Here is a 20,133-nt window from a genome sequence, read left to right as displayed (position 1 = left end):
ATAAAATATGGATAAAACATGGGTAAAACACAGATCAAACATGGATGAACCATGGATAAAATATGAATAAAACACATTTAAAATATGGATAAAACACGGGTAAAATACAAATAAAACAATCAAGTCTTGCAGTGTCCAAGCCAAGGCCCAAGCACAACCCAAACCCATCCCTATGGAAAGGAATTGGGAAAAGCCTCATCCCACCTGGATCCCCAATCCCTGCTGATCCCAAAGGTGTGGATTTCACACCTCCCACCCTGCAGGAAAAAGGAAAAGAGGAAAGGAAAAGGAAAAGGGAAAAAGGGAAAAGGAGAAAAGGAGAAAAGGAGAAAAGGGGAAAAGGGGAAAAGGGGAAAAGGGGAAAAGGGGAAGCACAAGAAAAAGGGTTTTATTTCTATAGGTTTGTCCAAAGCAGGTTCTCCAAAAATAATTTTCATGGATTTGAGGGGGAAAAAGGAGATTTTATTCCACACCCACTCAGTGGATCCCTCTGGAAGTGGAGCTGAGCCGTGTTTGGGCTGGCAGGGATTGGGGACACCACGTGAGATCCCCCATGGAGCATCCCAGAAACAACGAGGGATTCCCGGGATCCAAACCCATCCCTGGCATGGGAAAAGGTCACACTGAGGGTTTGGTGACCCCCAAAATCCCACAGGGATTCCCAGCAGGAGGGCACAGAGGAATGTTCTCCAGGCTGTGCCCGTCCTAGAATTTATCAGGAATTTTTTTAAGCTGTCGCTGGCTGGGAAACACCAAAGGGTTGAAACCTAAACTGGACACAGGAATAGAAAAATGTAGGTCAGGAAAAAAAAAAAAAATCTCCTGGAGTGAAAAGCTCCTTGTTCCTCCCTGTGCTGCCTCCCCAGCAGTGCCATCCCAGGGGAAAAACCTGGGAAGGGCAGGGAGGGAAGAGCACCTGGAAAAGGGCTCAGGGGTTTATGGGGCAGAGGAGCTGATATTCCCAAAGTTTTCCCCGATATTCCAGGGATTCTGCTGTTCATTTGGAGGCACAGGCTGCAAAGTCTGCCCCCATCATCCCAGATCCCATGGATCCCAAAATCCTGGGGTGTCCTGGGGCACAGCAAGGAGGGCAGAACCCAAAGGCAGCGATTTCCCCTCCCAATCCCCATTTCCCCTCCCAATCCCCATTTCCCCTCACAATCCCCATTTCCTCACACAATCCCCATTTCCTCACACAATCCCCGTTTCCTCACACAATTCCCATTTCCTCACACAATCCCCATTTCCTCACACAATCCCCATTTCCTCACACAATCCCCGTTTCCTCACACAGTCCCCATTTCCTCACACAGTCCCCGTTTCCTCACACAATTCCCGTTTCCTCACACAATCCTGGGGTTATTTCAGTTGGAAAACACCCCTGAATTCCTCCACGGAGCCCTGTCCCCAAGCACAGCCCCTCCAACAGCTCCCCAAGGTTTGATCCCAAAATCCCAGCGAATTTCAGGTCCCATTAAAGAGCCCCCAGATACCCCAGGTTTTTTTAGGATAGGGATGAAGCCAAGGATTTGTCACCCAATCCCAACAGCAAACTGCAGATCTTTGGGATAATTCCCAACATCCCTTCAGCACATCCTTCCCTTCATGGACATCACTGTAAGATCCACGTGGAGATGGATTTGGGGAGAAAATCCCACCTTTCCCAAAGAACTGGGAAATCCCAGCTCTCCCCTGCCGAGCTGGGGAACAGCTGATCCCTTTTCAACACTTCCACACATCCCAGAATTTACAGAGCTCATTTCCCCGGCACCCCGAGCTCAGCACCCGCCTGCACTGGGAGTTTTGTTTGCTTTAATTGAGGGGTGGGGGAAAAAAAAAAAAAAAAAATCTGGAAAAAAAGCAAAAGTCGTCTCTCCCAGCTCGCTGGTTTCATTTTCCAGCTGCCTTGATTTATTGATTGGCCCATTCCCTTTTAATGGGATCTCCCTGCTGGAGCCGGGGCTTTTCTGCAGGGCAGGGGTTTAGGGGGTCCTGCCGTGTCCACAGAGCTCATTCCCAGCAGCATCCCTGGGATCTGAGGAGGAGGAGGAAATTTGGGAAAGCTGCACCCTCCATCCCCAGCCCTGCCTGTCCTCCTTTCCTGGCACCTTCCAGAGACAACAAAACTCCCAAACAAAAGCCACTCCAGAGCAAAGCGAGATCCCAGGGGAGATATTTTCACGGGATAACAAAAGGACTGCAAGCACAAAACCTCATTTTTCCAAGCTACACCCAGCGCTTTGCTGCTCCCTCCTTCCTCCTGGCTGTGCTGGTTTATGGTTGAAAACTTCAATGGGAATTGGGGTTTATTTGGGATTTGGGATGGGAATCTCAAAGGCTGAACAGCTCCTTCCCTCTTTGGGGCAGGTGAGGGGGACACCTGGCCAGGAGTAGGGGGGAAATGAGCCCAGCAGTGCCCAGCCTTCCTCCCTCCTCCTCCTCCTCCTCCCTGTCCTCTCCCTTGGGCAGGATCCAGAGCTCGGAGCCTGCAGGGAGAACTCCCAGTGGATGAGATCTGCATTAATCTTAATTAAATTGTTCCTTTGGGATTAAACCAGAGGGCTCAGCCCAGCCCAGGAGCCTGCTGGGATTTTCCTCCCAGGTTGGACACAGGAACTGGAGCAGAGGGAGGCTCCACATCCAGGGGGGTGCTCAGAGGAGCTGGAGACCCCTGGAATGGGCAGAGAGGATGGATGGAAACTCAGGGTGGAGATCCACGAGCAACCCAGTTCACCCAGTACAGCCCAGCTGGGCCAGTGCCAGCACTGGGATCTGAGGGAAGGGCTCTGGAAGGAGCCCCAGTGGGGAACAGCCCCTGTGGTTCCCCAGCTCTGTGGGCTCCTGCAGCTTGTCCCTAATCCCAAATCTGGGATCAGAGACATCCCAACCCCACTGAAGGTTAAACACAACAAAAATAAGGGCGGGAAATTGGCCGTGGAGCAGCTCCAGCCATTCCAGCCCACAGCACTGCAGGGAAACCATCAAACCCACCCTGGGGCTGCTCCCCCAGCTCCCTCTGGCCCAGTTCCACCAGTTCAGCCTGGGCACAGCTGCTGGCAGCCCCGTTTGCCGTGGGTTTGGCCTCTCACAATCAGGGCTTTTTGAAATCCTCTATCTCAGAGCAGCCTGGGTCCTGGCTGAGCCCCAGCTCCCAGCCCAGGATAAACACAACCTACCTGGCCTTGGAAGTGCCAGAGGCTGGGAGGCACGATCCCTTTGGATAAACATCCCTGCAAACCCAGCCCTGAGCTCTGGGAACACTCAGGGAACGCTCCGTGCTCGGGGTGAAGTGTTTGGGAACACGGGAGCACCGGGAGATGCTCCCCCTCCCTCCCCCTGCCTGCCCAGGCTCGGCATTTAAAGGGGATTTAAAGGCAAAGCCCAGCACCAGGCTCGGGAGGAGGAGGAGGAGGATGAGGATGGTCAGAGCCAGCTGGGGGTCCAGGACAGGCAGCTGGAGATGTCCCCATGTCACTGACACTTCTGGGGGATGCTGGGCAGGCAGGAGAGCCAGGGCTGGGATGCACAGGGGGGATCCAGCCCTTGGAATCAGCACAAAAAGAGCCCCGGGCCAGAGAAATTCAGGATTAGGGTCTCACACACTGACCCTGCAGCAGGGCTCAGACTGACAGAGCAGGGTTCGGTTGGTTATTAGGAAAAACTTCTTCCCTGGGAAGGTTGGGAAGGCCTGGAATGGAATTCCCAGAGCAGCTGTGGCTGCCCTTGGATCCCTGGAAGTGCCCAAAGCCAGGCTGGAGCAGCCTGGGACAGTGGGACGTGTCCCTGGATGAGTTTTCAGCTCCTTCCCAACCCAAACCCATTCCAGAATTCCATGCTCAGCATTTCCAGGATGAATTCTCCTGGCTGGAGCATCCCACAGGAACGCTCCATTGTGCACGAGGAGCACGGAAAGGATTCCACAATTCCAACATTTCCCAAGGGATTACCCAGCCCCTTTCCCCCCTCACTCCTTTCTCCCTCTCCATCCGTGGCTTTTCCAGCTTCCAGAGGGTTAACAGGAGTGTTGTCCCGCAGGGCTGGGCTCCTTTCCCTCCCTCCTGCCCCTCTTTTCCCGGCATGGACTTGGAGACCGGAGGCTCTCCAGATTTAATCTCCAAGACAAACACCCCGGAGCTGAGCTGAGCTCAGGATCCCGAGGAGCAGGGCCAGGCTCGGGGCTCTGCCCACCCCTCCCGGGGTCCCTGTGCCAGGCAGGTGGCCCCAGATTTGCAGCAGGGCTGGTGTGGAGCTGGGAGTGAAGAAATTCCCACCCCGAGACCCTCTAGGTGGGTTTTTATGGAATGGGAGCAGTGGAGATTCCACAGGGGTTGATGGATGTGGGGAGAGACAGAAAATGAACGTGAAAACGCCACAAGTGGCTCTGAGCGTGGCTCAGGCGCTGAGGCAGTGAGGAACCAGGTGGTTTGTCTGGAAAAATCACCAATTTATGGCCATTCCTCCCGGGAGCCCAGGAAAAACCCGGAGGAGGAGATTTGGGAGCTGCTGGGAGTCACCAGCACCAGCCAGGGCTTTGCTCGAGGTCATTGTCGTGACAAAGGTTGAAATCTCACACCAGAGCAGAGCCCAGCGTTCCAGGGAGATCCAGGGAACACCGGGATGCTCCTGTTGGGAAGAGGAAAGAAAACATCTCCAGGCTATTCAGCACCGGGAGCCTCCCGTGAAACAGCTCCACCTTCCCCAGGGAATTTGGGAGATTGGGATCGTTTTCCATGGGGAATGGGAGAGCAGAGGGTGCCAGCAGGGAGCTGGGCTCAGCCCTGGAGCAACCCCAAAATCCACCTTCAATCCTGAAAAACTACAGGCAAAAAAACCTGCTGGGTGGGAATTGGGGCTGGGCTGGATATTTAATTTATCTCACCCTGAGAAATGCATTTTCCTGGGATATTGTGGGACTTCCAGGAGGGAAGAACTCTCCCAAAGCAAACTTAGAACCTCCAGCACAGCCTGAGAACTGAATTAGCTCTGAATAGAGCTTGGATCACCTGGATCTGGGGTCACCTGGATCTGGGATCACCTGGATCTGGGATTACCTGGGATCTGCCCACCCCCAGCTCCAAAATCACTCTCTGAGGATGCTGGCTTCATTAATCCCACCCCACACCGAAGTTTCCATGAAAAAGGCTCTTCCATGAAGCCCAGGGGAGCAATAAAAGTATAAATAGTGCTGCAGGCACCACCAAACGGGGCTGTTTGAAGTGGATTTATTTTTTTCCCTGCTCTCTGCGGGATGGAATTAAGGGAGGAGGAGGAGGATGAATCTGAGCTGCTCTGTCCAAACACCCCACAGAGCTCTGGTGGTCTCCCAGAGCCAGCCAGGAGCTCCAGCCCCCCAAATTAATGTCCTGACCCCACCTTTCATGTGCCACCCACGGGAATACATCAAGCATTTCTGCCTGGCTGCAGCCGGGGGCTCCCAGCTCTCCAAAATCCCAGCCCGGCTCCCTCCACCCAAATATTTCTCAATATTTGCCTTTGAGATATCTTTTGATATCAAAAGGTGGCCACAGCCCCATCCCTGAGCTCGCTGGTGGTCCCAAAAGAAGCGGCCAGAGGATCTCACAGCCCAAGCACGGCCAGGTCCTTGTGGGCAACCACAAACCCTTCAAAGGAGCCCAGAACAGGGAGGCTCCAGTTCCCTGTGGCCACCAAACCCCACCCAGGGCACACAGAGCTCAGTGTGCCCCGAACCCCGGCCAGGAGAGGGGAGAGGAGGCAAAGCCACAGGTGCTGTGCTCCATCCAAGGCACGGGGTCAGAGAGTTCCCTGTGGGAAGAGGATTTTTCCTGGCTGGGGCCATTCCCTGCTCACATCCCTGCTCCAGGCCAGGAGAGGGACAAAGGGGACACTGTCCCTTCAATCCCAGCTGGCCAGGAAAGGGGGGACAGCCCAAGCAGCTCTGTCACCCCACCAGGGGTGCCCTGGGGACAGGGACCCAAAACCTCCCGTGGGTTTTCCCCTCTGCTCTGGGATTGAGCTGCTCCGGGAGGGATGGACTGGGGGGAATGAGGGAATTGTGTCCCCTACAGTGGTGACAAGGTGCCACTGATGTGCTGGGATGTCCTGGGACCAGCCCAGCCAGGGGGTCCCACCAGCCAGGATGAGGGGGAGCCCCTGGGAACAGCCCAGGGATGGCAAAACCCCTCAGGTTTTTACTGCCCCCGTTAATTAGTGCTGCAGAAATCATCAGCAGAGCCTCCCCTCTCACCCACGGGTTTGGTTCCTTCCCAAATATTCACTCCAGCGTTTTATTCCTCCCTCCACTGACACTGAACTCCCAGATTTTCAATTGCACAAGGATGAAACTCCACCTCCATCTCCTGCTTTACATCATTGTCCATATCACACGAATGGGGAAACTGAGGCACGGGGAAGTGACCAAATCCTGAGGATTTCCCTAAATGCAGAAAGGGAAACTCTCATCCCAAGGGAAGGGCTGCTGGAATTTTGGATCTGTTCTTCCCCAGTTCCCACAGGCAGAGCTCTCCCAAAATTTCACCTCGGCCCCTGCACGACAGCAATAATAATTAACCAATTAATTCATTCATTAGTGCTGCTCCTGCTGCTCCCTCAGCACTTTCTGTCCAGTTTTTTCCCTTTATTTCTGTCCTGGGCAGGAATTTTTGTCCCTGACACAAATCCCTGGCCAGGAGCAGGAGCAGGAGCAGGATGGTTATCCCGGATCTTCCATGGGATCAGCCAAGGAACAACATCCCCCCTCCCAAACCGTGCTGGGAGCCAGGGAATTTTGGATTCCAAGATAACAACAGCCCCAAGCTGCTTTTCCCATTTGCAGTCTCGGGAGCTGCTCCGGGCAGGAAGTTTGGGAGGACGGAGGGGACAGTTTGTGGTGTTGGAACATCTGCTTTGCAACACCCAGGAGCCCCTTCTGGCCCAAAGCCTCAGGGCTGGAGCACGGGGGGTCTGGAAGATGCTGCAGCTGCTGGGAAGAGCCTGGCTGAGCTCCTGGCATTGCCAGGAATCCCAGGAAATGGGAGCCCAGGGTGCCCTCCCAGCCCAGTGGCATTCCCTGCCTGCTCACACCACTGGGGCCCGGCCTTGCCCTTGACCAAGCACTTAAGCCGAGTTTAATCCTCCATGCGGTGGTGGCAGGTGACAGCCCCGGGTCCTGCTTGCTGGGAGGCAGCAGGGACAGCCCCGTTTCTGCCAGGGCTCTCACCTCCCATCCCTGCTGGATCCCCCCTGTGCCCTGATTCCAGCAGGATTTTCCACCCTTCAGGCACTGGAATATCTTGGCACCTCTGGAAATGTAGGAAAACTCTGTCACAAGGCAGAAATCCCACACAGGTGTCACTGTCCCCTGTCCTGCTCCAGGGACAGATCCAGGCTCTCACCCCAGGGAAATCACAGGGATTTTAACATTTCCTGCCAGGGAATTGTGCAGATGGTGGATTCCTGGCAGGAACCTCGCGTTTGCTCCCTGAGGAACTCAGGAAAAGTCTCAGGAGTGCAGGGACATTTCCCTGTCCCTACAGTGATCCAGGAGCAGCACCCTGGGTGAGGCAGAACAAATCCTCCCATCCACGGGATTCCCAATTCCAATGAATTTGGTCCTGGCCCCACACGAGCAGGGATGAGCCAGAGCATCCCTCAGGGATGAAATCCATCCCACACCTCAGCAGGGCTGATAATCCAAGGAAAAAAACCCTGGGAAGGGACAAGGCATGGACACAACATTCCCCCACTGCAGGGCACGAGGATTTGGGAACCACGGGAATGATGAGGAGAGCTCTGGGACAAGGCTGGCTGATTTTCCTGGGAAAACAGCCTGGAAACCACTGGAAAAACTGGGCAGGGATAAGAGAGAGGAGGTTTGGAGAGATGGTGGGGATGGGGATGAGCCCGGGGGGATGCACAGGAGCTGAGCTGGGATCTGCTGAGCCAGGATCTGCTGAGCTGGGATTTGCTGAGCTGGGATTTGCTGAGCTGGGATTTGCTGAGCTGGGATTTGCTGCTGCCCAGGGCTCATCCCGCACCATCCCAGCCGTGCTTTCCCATTCCCGAGATTCCCAGAGCGCTCGGAAAAGCAGAAAACGATCCCGCCCTGATGTCAGGCTCTTGGCAAGCTCCCTCCCCACCCCCGACAGACGCATCCTGTTCGGATCCGGCTTGGGAATTCCAGGAACATCTGCAACCTCCCTCGCCCCAGCTGCGTGTCCGTACCTGCAGCGCCCTCCCACATCCCACAAATCCCAAATCCCATCCCACATCCCACACCCAGCGCGGCTGGGAAAGGCAGCGAAGCCTCCCCAGCACGGCTGCGACTCCCGCAGGAGCCGGGATGTTTTTGTCCCCAGCAAATGAATAAATTGGGAATGTCAAAAGCGGCGTGAAAAGCCTGGAGAGGGGAAGAGCACAAGGGTGTGTGTGCAGAATTCCCAATTCCTGAGGGAATCCCTGTCCTCTCCAGGAGGAAAATTAGGAAAAGGAGGAGCAGCAGCGTGATCCTGGCAAGGAGCAGGCAGGGAATGCAGGGCTGGGATGGTCCCAGCTGGGAGCAGATCAGGGATTTGGGAAAGGGAGCCCGTAAAACACCGCTGATCCCCCCCGAGAAACCACGGCTGGAGGGCTCTGCAAACCCTGCCGGCATTCCAGGAGAAATCTGGGAAGTGACAGCTCCTGCTGTCCCATCCTGGTGCTGTGCTAGGTGGGAAAACTCCGCCCAGAGCAGGACAAGCCCATCCCATCCCATTATCCCACCCCATCCTACCCCACCCCATCCCATTATCCCATTATCCCATCCCATTATCCCACCCCAGGAACACTTTCCACTGTCCCAGGCTGCTCCAAGCCCTGTCCAGCCTGGCCTTGGACACTTCCAGGGATGGAACAGCCCCAGCCTGTCGTGCATGGAGGATTAAACCTGGCTCAAGTGCTCGGTGGCCACCATGACCTCGTGGCTCCATCCAGGGCTGTCCCTGCAGGAATCAGCACATGGATAAAAGATCCCAAAACCTCACCCACCCCTTCCCAAAGCTCCTCCTCTTCCCCCTCTGCAGGGCCCTCGAGGTGCTCACAACAAACGTGGGGGCTCCAGGATTCCCCCAGATCCAAGGAAAAGAAAGAAAAGGTTAAACAAGCAGGGAAAGCAACGGCGGCTCCATCCAACAGCAACAGAGTTTGGCAACTGGGCTTGGAAAAATTCATAATTCTACAGAATTTCAACAGCAGGGAAGTGGATGGGGAGAGGGGGGGAAAAGGCAGCCTGGAAATTCAGAAATCCCTTCAAATTCTCTCCCCAACCCCAAGCAAGGCTGGGAATAAGGAGCAACACAACACATTGCTGATGACTTTTCCATTAAACCCTCGCTCTAAACCCCCTCTTTGTATCACAACCTTTGCTTGCAGCTCAGCAGGCCCCACTTTTTTTTTGTTTTTTTTATTATCCCTCCCCTCCTCTCCCTCCTTTTTAATAATAATAATAAAAAAAAAAAGGAGTTATATGACTTTAATTAAATGCACTTATTAAAGGGTGAGCTGTGTGCAGAGGCTGGGTTTGTGCTGCAGGCACATTTTCCAGGGAGCTGCCGAGTGTCTGCATCCGCCCGCCCCGGGCCCTTTTTAATGCCCAAATAAATCCCAGCGGAGGTGCTGACAGCTTTTAATGCACTGAGGCAGCCAGGAAAGTAAACACGGGGCAAAGTTTGGACCTCAGAGTTTGAACCTCAAAGTTTGAGCCTCGAAGTTTGGACCTCGAAGTTTGAACCTCAAAGTTTGAGCCTCAAAGTTTGGACCTCAAATTTTGGACCTCGAAGTTTGGACCTCAAAGTTTGGACCTCGAAGTTTGAGCCTCAAAGTTTGGACCTCAAAGTTTGAGCCTCGAAGTTTGGACCTCGAAGTTTGGACCTCGAAGTTTCAAACCTCAAAGTTTGGACCTCGAAGTTTCAAACCTCAAAGTTTGGACCTCGAAGTTTCAAACCTCAAAGTTTGAGACTCGAAGTTTGAGCCTCAAACTTTGAATCTCAAATTTTTGGACCTCAAAGTTTGAACCTCTTGCAGGCACAGAAATTTCCCCCAGTTGTGTTGGGCTCAGGTGGGAAAACCCAGCAGTAAAAATGTCCTCGCTGTGCCATCCCAGTGTCCTCCCAGTGTCCTCCCAGTGTCCCCAGGACTCAGCTGAGCCATTCCAGCCTCTCCCAGCCCTGTCAGCTCAGGGACCACCTGACAGCAGCAGTAAATAATCAGAATTAAACTCAAAGAAAGTCCCAAGGCCACGGAGATGCTCCAAGGGATGGATGGATGGATGGATGGATGGATGATGGATGGATGATGGATGATGGATGATGGATGGATGGATGGATGATGGATGATGGATGATGGATGATGGATGATGGATGGATGATGGATGATGGATGGATGATGGATGATGGATGATGGATGATGGATGATGGATGATGGATGGATGATGGATGATGGATGATGGACGATGGATGATGGATGATGGATGGATGGATGGATGATGGATGATGGATGGATGGATGGATGATGGATGATGGATGGATGATGGATGGATGGATGGATGATGGATGGATGGATGGATGGATGGATGGATGGATGGATGGATGATGGATGGATGGATGGATGATGGATGGATGGATGGATGGATGGATGATGGATGGATGGATGGATGATGGATGGATGATGGATGATGGATGGATGGATGGATGATGGATGGATGGATGGATGATGGATGGATGGATGGATGGATGGATGGATGGATGGATGGATGGATGATGGATGATGGATGGATGGATGGATGGATGGAGCAGCTCTGGGAGAGCTCCAGGGAGAGCTCAGAGACCCTTCAGGGCCTGAAGGAGCTTCTAAAATCCAGGGAAAGCAGAGCAGCTGGATCTCTGGGATGGAATTCCCAGAGGAGCTGTGGCTACCCTGGATCCCTGGAAATGTCCCAGTCCAGGCTGGAGCAGCCTGGGATGGTGGGAGCTGTCCCTGGGATGGATCCATAGCCTGGATGGGATTTAAGGTCCTTTCCAATCCAAACCATCCCATAATTCTGTGATAACAGGAAAGCTGTGCCTGTCCCAGCTGGAATGCAAGGCTGGGGAGGTGTCAAGTGATGGAAAACATCCTCTCCCTGTGGAACCTCCCAGCAGCAGCCCCGAGGGTTGGAGTTCCTGGGATGCCAGGACTCCACAACATCTCCACATTACCCGGGATTTGCATCCCTGTTTCCAAAGCCAAGCCCAGGATTTGCATGTTTGGGAAGCAGAGGTGGAGCAGAAAATGGGCAAAGTCCAAATAAATTCGGGAAAGAAAGAAAGGAAAGGAAAGGAAAGGAAAGGAAGGAAAGGAAAGGGAAAGGAAAGGAAAGGAAAGAGAAAGGAAAGGAAAGGAAAGGAAAGGAAAGGAAAGGAAAGGAAAGGAAAGGAAAGGAAAGGAAAGAAAGGAAAGGAAAGGAAAGGAAAGGGAAAGGAAAAGGAAAGGAAAAGGAAAGGAAAGGAAAGAAAGGAAAGGAGAAGGAAAGGAAAGGAAAGGAGAAAGGAAAGGAAAGGAAAGGAAAGGAAAGTTCTGGTTTTTCCCTGGATAAAACGTGGCGTTGCCCTTTCCCGGTGCTGGAGCAGGAGTTTCACCCGAGCTGCCACACTTGGAAACGGCAACTTTGAATTCTAAACGTGTCCAATTCCCATCCTCCCAGCGCAATTAACAGCCACTAATTAACTCCGTGTGCTCGGGCCCTGCCAAAGCCAGGCTGGGCTGCCAAAAGCAGCTCCTCCCAAAGCCAGGAGGCAGGGAGCTCCTCCCGGGGATCCCAGGATGCTGCAGCCACCTCCTGCTCCAAGAGACAGAAAATTCCAGCCCCAGGAGCAGCATCCCGAGCTCCTGGGTGAGGAATTCTGTGCCAAAATCAAGGATTCCAACAAAGTTCTGATGGGATGGGCAGGTTGGACATCACTTCCCCTTCCTGGAGCCTCAACCCCTGCTCCAAGGCCTGGGGAAAAGCTGGGATCCTGATGGGTATAAATACAGATTCTGTACATATTGTAAATGCATATTTATGGCTTTTTGCAGATATTTAGGTGGGTGTTAAATGAGTGGTGTTGAGATGATTTTTAAAATCTACTTTTCTTTAGGAGTAACATGGGCTGATAAAGTTTCTTTGTAGTGAGTGCTTGGTTAAACAACACCAGTGAAGACCCCAGCTATTGATATAGCAGTTACCAGCACCGACCATCTATAAAAATTAAAAAAACACAGCCCAAATTAAAAAAACAAATTTAAAAAATAGAAATAATAAATTATTTTTAAAAATAAATTAAAAACACCACCAAAAAACACGCCTGCTCTAAAAAGGAGGACTCCAGGAGTGGCCATGTAAAACAGCTCCTGGAATATGAAAAATAGTTTCTAGAAAAGTTTAAAAATGTATGATGGTCTATGAATATGCAAGGGACTGATGAATTTAAGGGTTGCCCTTGGCTGAGCCAGGCCATTAAAATCTCTTACTTTATTTTATTGTCTTTTATTAACCTTTTAAAATCCACCAGAGAAGTGAACGTCATTTTTCACAATTTGGGATGTCCTGCAGAGTCAGATACACTTTGTGAGTCCCTTCCAGCCAGGATATTCTGGATGCTCTGATATTCTGGGATTCTCAATCCTGCCAGGAACAACGCTTTGAGAGTTGCTAGCTTTAATTTTTTTTTTAATTTTTTTTTTCTTTTGCTGGAATTTGCAGCAGCCCAGCCCAGCTTTCAGTGGGTCACTGGGGCAGCACGTGGCAGGGCTGGGCTCCAGCTGAAACCTCCCTCTTGTCTGGAAAAATTACGGCCCCGGCCGCTGGTGCCACATCTGACAAGACGCCGCATGCTCCGCTAATCCTCGCCGGAGATTAACTCGGGATTTGGAATTCCTGCCTCTCCATGGGGCAATTAGGAAAGCTGGTGCTGGGCTGGGTTGGTTTTTTTTTTTTTTTTTTAAGCTCTTGGCTGAGCTCAGAGCACTTTCTCTGAGCTGGCTGAGAAGGGTTGGGTCAGGGTGGATCTGGTGTCACTTCCCTTCTCTGAGCCAAGCCCTGGAGCCTCTGGGATGTCCCTTGTCCCATCCCTGACCCCATTCCTCCAGGATATCCCTTGTCCCATCCTTGACCCCATTCCTCTTGGATATCCCTTGTCCCATCCTCCTTGTGCCATCCCTGACCCCATTCCTCTTGGATATCCCTTGTCCCATTCCCTTGTCCCCATCCTCACCCTTCTCCTCTTGGGATGTCCCTTGTCCCATTCCCCTTGTCCCATCCTCTTTGTCCCATCCCTGACCCTGCTCCAATGGCACCCACACAGCCACAGGTGCTGCCCCTTTGTGGGGACAGGAAAGGAGGAGCTGTCCCAGCCCTGGGAGAAGATTTGGGATGGATTTGCTGCCAACGGATCCTCACCAAAATCTGCTCCTGCTCCTCTGGCTCAGGAGCCCCCAGAGTGCCACATTTCACCCCAAAAGGGCTGAGATCCCACAGGGGATCCAACGGGGACATGAAAGGGATCAGCTGCTCCAAGGAATCCCCAAAGCCCAAGGCCTGCAGTTACAGAACAGGAACAATTCAAGCTAAACCAAGATTTGGAGAGGAAATCATTCCCAAAACATGAGGACAAAATGTTTTATGGAATCCCCAATCCCACACTCCAGGACAGCTGTTCCCACCCCACAGGCACAGAGTGACTCCAGCAGCACTGGAGCAGCTTGTGGGGAAGCCAGGAAAGGATTCCCTGAGCAGAGCAAAAACAACTCCTACTGTACACTGAGAAAAAGGGGAAAAAAAGAGTGAAAAAAGGGAAAAAAATGTATCGAGTGCCTGGAGCTGTCAGAAAGATTTCCACAGCTTTGGCAAGACAGACACAACTAATTTAGCACGGCCTGGCTGAGGAATATTAAGGAATATTAAGCTGTCAGGGTGGATGATAGGAATTCAATCAGTGGGAGCAGCTCAAAGCTCGGCAGCACCATCGCTGTGGGCTGGGCACGCAGGGATCAGAGCTGGGATGGCAGGAGAGAGGGGCAGGAACAGCCGGAGCTGCAGGAGCTGCCCCTGCTGGGATGCCACTGCCATAGGAATCGGTGTCTGAGGGTGCTGGAGCACTCGGGGTGGCAGTGCCACGGAGAGGGAGGATGAGCCACGGGCACTGCCATGGGCACGGCTCAGGAGGGCTCTGAATCCCAGCAGGAATCCCTTCCTGGAGGAAGGGGCTGTGCCGGCCCTGGCAGTGTCCTGGTGGCACTGGGGTGACCCCAAATCCCATCCCCCTGTGCAGGGGGAGCAGCTCAGCCTCTCCCTCAGATCCCCCCGGGGCTGTGCCAGGGCCAGCGGCTTCCCTGCCAACAGTGCCAACAATGTCCCTTGGTGCCACCTCCCTCCTTCACTGTCCCTTGGTGCCACCTCCCTTGCTGTCCTTTAGTGCCACCTCCCCTCTCACTGTCCCTTGGTCTCAGTGTCCCTTGGTGTCACCTCCCTGGCTGGCAGAGCAGGGGGAATTCCCGTCTGGAAGGAATTGTCCCGTTCCTGCAGGGATTTCATCTCTGTCCCCCTGGCACGTTCCAGCCTTTGCCTGCTCCTGTCATTTTTTTCCTGGCGTTTGTTGGGCAGGGAAAGGGCTGGGAAATGCAATTCCCATGGGATCTGGGAAATCCCAGAGCTCCTTCATGGGGGGACAAACACCCCTGGCACTGGGAGGGCTCTGGGTCAGCCCAGTCCCAAATAATTCCCAAATTCCCAGGAGCAGGGGCTGCAGCTCAGCCTCCAAAACCAACTGCCAAAGTCAGGTATGAAAATTCCTCAGAATAATCTAAAAACGGGAAATGTAATATCCAGATCCCAAAAAGACGCTCTAGAACAAATAAAATTAATAATTTAAAAAAATCCAATTAGCATCCCTAAAAAACAATTAAAAGACCTCTTAAAACAGGCCCAAGAACAATTCCCAAATGAAGACCCAAAAAAATCTCTTTAATCCGTTTTTTCTGGGACGCTTTGGATCTCAGACTGGACAACACAAACCCGGCAGCTGCAAAATTCCTTCCTGCTGCAGAGGAGTGTGTGGAGTTATTGCAAATAAATGCAAATCATAAACACAAGCAGGAAACAAAGAGATGATCCCTATGACCGAAATCACAGGAAAAAAACTTGGATCTTTTGGGATATCCTGCAGAGTGCCCAGAGTTGGATTCACCTCGTGAGAATATTCCAGCCTGGAATATTCTGGGATGCTCTAATCCCAGCCACAAGTGGAAACCAGCAGGATTCTCAATCCTGCCACACACAAGTTATTAAAAATAACTTTTTTTTTTTTTTGGGGGGGGGGTGGGGGTGGAATTTTCAGCCCAGCCTTCAGCAGCTCCAGGAGCCCCCAGCGTGCTTCCCAATTAAAGCCTCCCTGATTAGGGAGCCCGCTTACATAAACCCGATTAGCAAGGCTGGGCTGCTGGCTCTGCTAATCCGGGATTTGTCGTGCGGGAGCCGATGGGAAGGGGCAGTGCCAGCTCACATGGCACAGGGCACGGCAGCTCCGTGCCCCCAGGAATTCTCCTAATCCCTGAAATCACAGCGGAGCCAGAAATCACCGCTTGGGAGTTTTCTTCCCATTGACAGCGCCCGGCCAAAGGCGGCTTTCACACCCAGCCTTAAATAAGGATTAAATCCCACACGGCTCCATCGTCCCGGAGGATCCCAAAAATCCTTTTGGCAAAGGAAATTCCCCCTCCCGGAGCAGAGGGGAGCTGGGCTCGCAGCACTCAGGGGTTTTCATCCTCTCAAACTGCCCCAGACAGGATCGACTGCTGGAAAAAATAAAGATTTGACAGGAAGGTCTCACAAATATTTGTGTGTGTGTAACAGAAAGATCTTTGAATGTAGAAGCTGAAGAAGGAATAAAAATGAGAGCAAGTTTTGATATAAAAGAATTGCAGAGCCAGACTGGCTGGGTAACTAAAAAAGCCAAAGGTATTTCAGTGTGTGAGGTGGAAGGGGCTTTTCTAATTCTGAGCAAAAGATGAATCCACCTCAATTTTACAAAAAAGATTTTCACAGGCAAACAAAAATGCCGTGTTGCAAGTAGAAAGAAAGAAAGATCTCAAAATTCTCCGCTGTGAGAAAACTCAAAACCAACTTTTAGCTCAAAGTGTAACACACTGACTTTTTGTGACTGGAAAATATTGACCTGAACATGGAATGTCAGTAGTTATGACGGGCTATAGGTGACAGTGAAGGCGTTGATTGGGTGTCATGGTTTAAGATGCTCTGCAATGAAAAGTCAATAATGCACTGGAACCAGAACTGGAGTGGTTTCAGATGAACCCACAGCTGATGGTGACCTCTGTGGGCTGGGCTCTGCCACCCAGGACCTGTGAATTGCTGTGTTCAAATACCATAAACAGCATTTTAAATAAGAAATAAATTAACTGTATCATTTAAATACCATAAACAGCATTTTAAATAAGAAATAAATTAACTGTATCATCTGAATACCATAAACGGCATTTTAAATAAGAAATAAATTGCTGCATCATTTAAATACAACAAACAGCATTTTAAAGATCCAATCTGAAGTCTCACGTCCCTCATTTCAGCTCTTCCACTTCTGGATACAATAAACAGCATTTTAAATAAGAAATAAATTGCTGTATCCTCTAGATACAATAAACAGCATTTAAAATAATAAAGGGCAGGATGAGGCTGTGTCCTTCAGTGCTGACCCAGCTCCAACAGGAATTTTTTGGGATGGGGGGGGAAAGGCTGCAGCCGTTCTGCTGGACCCCAAAACGTGCAGCACCTCTGCTGGACCCCCCAAAATCCTTCCCAATGGATTTGGAGCTCGTGCTGGAGGACAGGGAAGTTGCTGTGCTGCCAAGTGCAGCAGAAGCAGCTCTGAGTTTAGCTAATCTTAATTAGGGATCTCCGGGCTAACCCCACATCAATTGCAGGATTCCCCAGGCACTGCAGGATGGCTCCTGCTAATTGGATCACTCCTCAAGCTTTGAAAAAATCAAGATTATTCCAAGGGAAAGATATCCCGAGATCTGACCACAGAGAAAATTCGGATTCTATTCCCTTTTTTTTTCCCTTCCTGGTTTTTCAGACTTCGAGGCCGTGTTATCAAACCCGATTTACAAACAGAAAAGCTGCAAAGTTGCTCAATAAAAAAGAGAAATGAGGTCGCAGAGCACTCAGCCAACAGCAAGACCTCGAAATTTAAGCAAAACCACTGCCCTAGAGCCAGGAGAGGTCCCAGCTCGGGCTCCTCTCACCAAACCCACCCAGAGGGAGTGGAAGGAGGCTGGGATGGATCTGATGGAGCTCCCATTTGGGATTTTCCTGCTCACACTCCTGTGCTCAGCCAAGGGGAGCAGGTTTTTATTCCCTGGGCTGTGGGGAGGTGAGGCCAGGGCAGCACACACAGCTCTGGCAGCAGCGTCCTCCCCCTGCAGCAAAATTTGAATTTACAACCCGCTGGTGGCAGCTTGGAGACGGGCAGGAATGGGGCTCCTAATCCCTGAAATTACAATCCAGAAATCTCCATTTGGGAATTTTCTTCCTCCTGAGCTTCCCGCTGACAACACACCCAGCCTTAAATAAGATTAAATCCCACACTGACACACGGCTCCATCATCCCAGAGGATCCCAAAATTCCCTTGACAAAGGAAATTCCCCCTCCCGGAGCTCGGAACTGCGGGGTTTCAACCCTCACTTGGATCTTTGCTTGGGGCCGGTCCTGCTTTCAGGATGATGTTCCCGAGGTCAGGGGACAGGGGACAGGGAAGGGACCAACCCCTCCCTGCGCCTTCCCTCAGGTGAGTCCTTATCAAACACCCCCAGGTGAGCCCTTATCAACCCGCGGCACCACAAAGGGCCATAAAGGGCCGGGAGGTGACAGCTGTGCTCCAGGTGTGCCCCAGGTGGGGCTGGGCCCTTTCATCTCACCTCAAACCTGGCACAGACCGGGGAAAAAAACCCAGCAGGATGGGTTTTGGGGTCATGGAAACCTTGGGAATGTTTTATTCCCTGGCATCCATCGGTTGGGAGCAAGAGGAGCTGGGCTGTGCTGGCACTGCCACATCCTCCCCAGGGATTTGGGGTGGCTCCAGGGGTGACATTTCAGCAATGAGATCCCAAAGGAAGGATGTGGCAGTGGGGACAGGAAAATCCGGGAAAAACGCAGCAGGTGGAACCTCGTTTTGTGAGCAGAGCTTTGCTTTTCCCAAATTCCCTGAGGACACAGCACAGCGGGGTTTTATCAGAGGGATTTTATCAATGGGATTTTACCAGTGGGATTTTGCCAGTGGGATTTTAACAGAGGTATTTTAACACAGGGATTTTAGCAGTGGGATTTTAACAGGTGGATTTCAAGAGTGGGATTTTAGCCACAGTCGGGCACATCCCGAGGTCGCTCCTCATTTTTCCCTTTCAAGCTCCGGTGCCGGCCGTGCCCATGGGAAGAGCAGTGCCAGCCCCGCCAGATGTCACCGCAGGTGTCACCCCGGGGCCGGGGGACCTGTCCTGCCCGGGCAGGGGCTGGCCCTGTCCTTGGGCTGGCAGCAAACACCCCCTTATCTCCCGTCCCTTATCTCCTGGGCAAACAGCGGGGTCGCTCCGTGCCCGGCCCGCACGATGGTTAATTACCCCCATGTTTAATTACCCCCATGTTTAATTATCCCGGTCCTCGTGGGAAGGGGCAGGTAGCGGGGGGGGGAGGTGGGAACTGCAGGGGAATTCCACGACGGGAGATGAAATGGAGCTGGAAAAGCAGCGGGTAAACAGCCAGGGAATGTCCCATGGGATGTGCTCAGCCAGCAGGGACACCTCACACCATATCCCAAATTCCTGACAGGGAATATCCCATGGGATGTGCTCAGCCAGCAGGGACACCTCACACCGTGTCCCAAACACCACAAGCCCCAATCCCGGGATGTTTCCCCGCTGTTGTGTGAGCAATTCCCTTTTCCTGGGACACGGGAATTCCCTCCTGGAGCAGGAGCTGCTCCTCCACCAACGCGATGGATGCAGGAACATCCATCCAGTGCTGGGTCCCTAAAAACCTTCGCTGATCCCCTAAATCCTCTCCTGCAGCCCCAGGGAAGAGCGGGGCACGGGGAGGGCGCAGCCCCAGCAGAGCCCCCCTGTCCCCCTGTCCGGAGGGGGGCTGGGCTCAGCAGCTCCATCCCAGCGCATTCCCAGGGCCGGGAATGCAGGGCAGGGCAGGGAGCACATCGGGAAAGGTGTTAAAGAGCCCGGCAGTTGTTTATAACCCGCCGGGAAGCGGCGATTACTCCTTAATCCTCTCTGAGCGCCGCTTTACGAGCCACGAGCAGCACAAACACCTGGGCGAGGAACCCTGGAGCACAAAAATCCCCTGGGCAAGGAACCCTGGAAACACAAAAATCACCAGGAGCACAAAAATCACCTGGGCAAAGAACCCTGGAAAACAAAAATCACCTAGGAAGGAACACTGGAGCACTAACCGGGACACACCCGGGCACTCTCGGGCACAAAAATCACCCAGGGAAGGAGACCAGGAGCACAAAAATCACCTGGGAAAGGAACACTGGAGCACAAAAAATGCCTTGGGCAAGAAGCCCTGGAATACAAAAATCCCCCCGAGCACAAAAATCCACCGGGCAAGGAACCCTGGAGGAAAAAAACCACTAAGAGCACAAAAGTCCCTCGGGCGAGGAACCCTGGAACACAAAAATCAGCCAGGAAAGAAACCCAGGAACACAAACCCGGACACACCTGGGCACACTCAGACACACCTGGGCACACCTGGGCACACTCAGGGGTCCCGTCCTCTCCTGCCCCGAGCTGCCACTCCCCCGGCTCAGCCCCCAGGGAACGTTTTGGGGTCACACTGGAGATGATAAATGAAAAGTCAATTAATTAAAATGAAGTCATGTCTCTGTGCCAAGGTGCTGCAGATTCCTGCTGAAATCCCTACCTGGACATTCCCTGCCCCAGGAGGGAACTTTTGGGGTCTCCCAGCTCCTGGCTCTGCAGCCTCTCCCCACCTGCACCCTCACCCAGATGCTCAGTTTAAGGGATAAAGGGATTTGTTGGATGCATTCCCAAAATCTCCTCATCATCCAGGCAAGCTG

General features: G+C 52.5%; 1 long non-coding RNA gene across 3 annotated transcripts in view; it reads right to left on the bottom strand.

Moving 5' to 3' along the window:
- LOC148221541 (uncharacterized) overlaps nt 1-20,133 on the bottom strand; it is a 39,002-nt gene that overhangs the window by 5,873 nt on the left and 12,996 nt on the right. The gene's annotated exons all lie outside the window — the stretch shown is intronic.

This window comes from Sturnus vulgaris, chromosome 20, assembly GCF_052056855.1.
Source record: "Sturnus vulgaris isolate bStuVul1 chromosome 20, bStuVul1.hap1, whole genome shotgun sequence".
NCBI classification, from domain to species: Eukaryota; Metazoa; Chordata; class Aves; order Passeriformes; family Sturnidae; genus Sturnus; species Sturnus vulgaris.
Note: the sequence above shows the minus strand (reverse complement) of the source record. Positions and strands in the feature narration are given on the sequence as shown.